Source organism: Globicephala melas, chromosome 8, assembly GCF_963455315.2.
Source record: "Globicephala melas chromosome 8, mGloMel1.2, whole genome shotgun sequence".
In the NCBI taxonomy this organism is placed as follows: Eukaryota; Metazoa; Chordata; class Mammalia; order Artiodactyla; family Delphinidae; genus Globicephala; species Globicephala melas.
Genome location: NC_083321.1, coordinates 51112927 through 51117399, shown reverse-complemented (window position 1 = coordinate 51117399; position 4473 = coordinate 51112927). Strand labels below are relative to the sequence as shown.

The following is a 4473-nucleotide window of genomic DNA, read 5'->3' as shown; positions in this document are numbered from 1 at the left end:
CACAAGGATAGGAGGGATTTTTAGACCCTGTGCTAATTGGAGTAGGTGGTAATGTTGGTGGGGTCATATTATGTTCTTTTCTTCAAATCATTTTAATAACCTGGCAGTGATTCAAAGTATAAGAAGATTCAAACGTCTTCCCTTTAAACGGAACATGATTGCCTCACAACATGATTGCCTCACAACAAGCATGATCCAAGGCAATCATGAGACTGGATTCCAAAGAGCAAGGGTCGTAGGAAAGCTTCAAGGCTCACAGATTGAAGAGCTTGGTTTCAGAAAGTCTCTTGAGGGCGAGCAGACAGCAGAAGAGACCTGAAATTTTAAGAGATCCTCAGAGGACGGGGTGCAATTGCTGGGTCATGAGCACCTTAAAGCATGCCTTGATGGTAATATGGTGTCAAGGGTATTTGTCGCCTGGGAGAACTGAGCAGGATGGGCCATGCAGGTCTGTTGTCTCATAGGGTCAAGCTTCTTCAGCGAATAGATCTGGTCTCCCTGCTCATTGAGATAATACTGGAGAAACATGACCACACCAAAGCCAGAGGGTCCAATTCCGTCTGCCCATATTATGTTGTGCTTTAAAAAAAATATGGAAGTTTTTACTTTGCAAATGAAAAAAAAAGAATCTGTCCAAAACAGAAGCTGCATTCACTAAGCAGTCAATTCTATAAGTGAAGAAATTGCCAATTAAAAACATTTTATTGGGCTTCCCTGGTGGCGCAGTGGTTGAGAGTACGCCTGCCGATGCAAGGGACATGGGTTCGTGCCCTGGTCCGGGAAGATCCCACATGCCGCGGAGCGGCTGGGCCCGTGGGCCTTGGCCACTGAGCCTGCGCGTCCGGAGCCTGTGCTCCACAACGGGAGAGGCCACAACACTGAGAGGCCCACGAACCGCAAAAAAAAAAAAAATTATTTATTTATTTATTTATTTATTTTGGCTGCACCATGTCTTAGCTGCAACACGCGGGATCTTCCTTGCAGCATGCAGGATCTTTAGTTGTGGCATACAGGCTATTAGTTCTGGCCTGCGGGCTTCTTTGGTTGCAGCATGAGGACATTTAATTGCGGCATGCATGTGGGATCTAGTTTCCCGACAAGGGATCGAACCCAGGTCCCCTGTATTGGGAGCATGGAGTCTTACCCACTTGACCACCAGGGAAGTCCCAGAAATTGCCAATTATAATGTTCTCTCTTTCAAACCTTTCCACAAACCTTCCCACCCCTTGAGCCAATCTTCTACCAGAATTGCCTTTAAAAATAAACAGACCTGGGCTTCCCTGGTGGCGCAATGGTTGAGAGTCCACCTGCCAATGCAGGGGACACGGGTTCGTGCCCTGGTCCGGGAAGATCCCACATGCCGCGGAGCGGCTGGGCCCATGAGCCATGGCCGCTGAGCCTGCGCGTCCGGAGCCTGCGCTCCGCAACGGGAGAGGCCACAACAGTGAGAGGCCCGCGTACCGCAAAAATAAATAAATAAATAAAAAAATAAACAGACCTGAAAGAAAAGTGCATCTAAATATGATTTTTGTACCTGCAGAGCATCTCTCTTCTCAAGAACATATAAAAGGCATAATAATCTCCTTTGCTCCTTCCCAAATTTTCTGCAACTAGGAATTATAGTGAGTATTTTACTCTATCCTCTATAAAAATCAGAAAATTATAGTATGTGTTTTCTAGTTCAGTCTCTCTGTTGAGCATGTGAGATTGCTTGGTTCTAAACTTTGGATTAGGGCAGTCTCACTGCTAAAGAAAGAAACCCTTAGCCAGTCTGTGGGGCTGCAAGATCTGATTTCTTACTAGAGGTTACTCATAATCAGAGTTGCAAGATTTAGCAAACAAAAATAAGGATGCCCAGTTAAATTTGACTATAGAATTTAAAATTCTAATTTAATTTGGTATCCAGTATTTTATCTGGCAACCCAATCTAATTAATACACCAATATTATGCATTCATTATTTCAACTTAATATGTTTTTATTGAACACCCCTAGAGTAAAACACTGGGCTAGGTTTTGTAGGTCAAACCGAAGGTAAAATGTGTGTCCTCAAAGAATTTATAATATTGGAAGATATAAGGCAGAACACTGAAATTACATGTAAACAAACGAAAACTACATGTATAATAATGTTACTATATAGAGCTGCCTGTCAGTCTCTCTGTAGTTTGTTTCTTTGAATGTTGAGTATTGGTCCCTTTCAGGTATTTGTATTTGGAAGAACAGAGTCCTTCCCCTGTAGTAAAGCTCTGTCTTGGAATTAGCATGACTTTTGCCTGTTCATTACTACCAAAGCATAAATACCTGGTATTGAACAGGACTGTTCAATATTTTAACTGTCTATACAGCAAAGTGAAAAATTAGAAAGCTAGACACTTAAATGCTCTTTTTTCATTATAATTTCAAGCTTGCTTTATCTTAATTTGTGATTGATATTTAATCAGTAGTAGTTTGTTATACTTTGAACTTTTGGGTTTGCCTTCTGTTAAGAATTTAATGGAATTTAATGACTCTAAACAAACACTTAAGAAGATGGTACTTAAAGGAAGCCTATGACCCCTTTGCAATGGATGAATTGTTTTGCAATGTGAGTAATTTCATTCTCTAGTTTATGAGTTTATAAGTAAAATGGGTTAATAGTTCAGATACTAATGTTAAGTTTTCTATCAAATAATACAAAAGGGATGTTATCCCAAGGGGAAAAGAGTAACATCTCTATATAAACATTTTTTTTGCATCTTTCCCTCCAAATGATAACTATTTATTGAGTTCTTTCTCTGTGCAGGCACTATGCTACATGCTTTACAGACATCATTTAATTTAATTCTGATGGAGAAACCAAGGCTAGAGAGGTTGGAGATGTGACCCAATATTTTTTTAGGATATCTGGTGATCTTGTAAACACTAACAACAGAAAGCACAACTGCATGCAACACTTTTCTTAAATGAAGAGTTTTAAAGCACTCAATTTTTAAAAGAGAGATCCAAGTTAAATACAAGGAAAAACTTCCTGATAATGAAGAACTGGAATGCAGAGAGTGGAGAGATTTTCTTCACTATATAGTATACTAAAGGATCAGTTGATATTTATATGCCTAGAAGCCGATAGAGATGAATAAGCACTACAGATCTTCTCTGAGCTCAGTAATTATGGGAAAAGGACTTTGCCTGGAGACCAGAGAGGGGACTTGTATCGGAGGTGTATTGTTCCCTTTCCAGCTTCAGTCCTATGTCCACCTACTGTGGAAACTTGCATGGCAATTGCTACTTCTAAAACAATAAATAATAATTATCTACCTCTAGCTATTGGATTCTTACTTCAATGAAATATGTGTAAAACTAAATTCACTATCTTCCTGCCTTTCTTGACCTTGTATGCCCCACTTCTTTATTTGCTACCTTCTTTTTTCTTTCTTCTCTTCAGAACAAAATTCCTTAGATGAAAGAGTCTTCACTTCTTGCCTCCATTTCTTCTTTTTCCCTCCATTTCTTAGTCTCCCATTTCCTCTTAAACCCAAGTGTGGCTTCTCTCCTCCTCTCTCCATTGAAACTTCTTTGACTCAGGACAGTGACATTTTAAAAAAGGAAAACTTTATTGAAATATAATTTACATATGATAAAGTCACTCATTTTAAGTGGCTTAATTATAATTCAGTGATTTTTATTAAATTTACAACATTGTACAATCATCACCACAATCAAATCTGAAAACATTTCTATTGCCTTGAAAAGAGCCCTGTGCCCATTTGCAGTCACTCACCTTTTGAGAACAGATTCAATGAATGATTTTCAGTCCACAACTTACCTAACTGCTCTGAATACATTTGGCCCTACTGACCATACCTTTCCTTTTGAAACTTTCTCTTCCCTTCTTTCTGGCCATCACTTTCTCCTGGTTTCTCTCCTAACTTTTTTTTTTCTCTCCTAACTTTTTGATAATTCTTCACAGATTACTTTCCCTGCCAGGCTTTATTATTTTTAAAAATATTTATTTATTTATTTGGTTGCATCAAATTAGCAGTTGAATCCTGTTCCTCTTTGAGGAGGAAATTAAGATTCACCTATATTGTATTATCAAAGTGCTAGATGAAATATGAAATATACATATGATCGCTGAAGTCTATAGACAATAATATACTCTTCTTGTCAGATCTTGTAAGTAAAATAGAATTTTAATGTACCTGCAACTCTATTACTTCATTCTAGCTTAAATTTTTACATATGTGTCTCACCAGGTGATTGATATAAACTCAAGAGCAGGAACCAAATCTTTTTCTGCTTTGTCTTTCCAGTAAGAAAGCACAGTTCTTGATATAAAGTAGGTAAAAGTATTGTAGAATGAATAAATGAATGTATCAAGGCAGAACATACTTGAAACTGAACTGGTGTGTTAGTGTAGTGTACATTGGTGGTGGACTACCAAATGTCGTTTTCCATCTTTTCTTCCTTATTACAAAACTGTAATTTTTTTGTA

General features: G+C 38.4%; 1 pseudogene; it reads right to left on the bottom strand.

The window, feature by feature from the left end:
- Window positions 1-334: 334 nt before the first annotated feature.
- On the bottom strand, window positions 335-528 carry LOC115841680 (H/ACA ribonucleoprotein complex subunit 3 pseudogene; annotated as a pseudogene).
- Window positions 529-4473: the final 3945 nt, after the last annotated feature.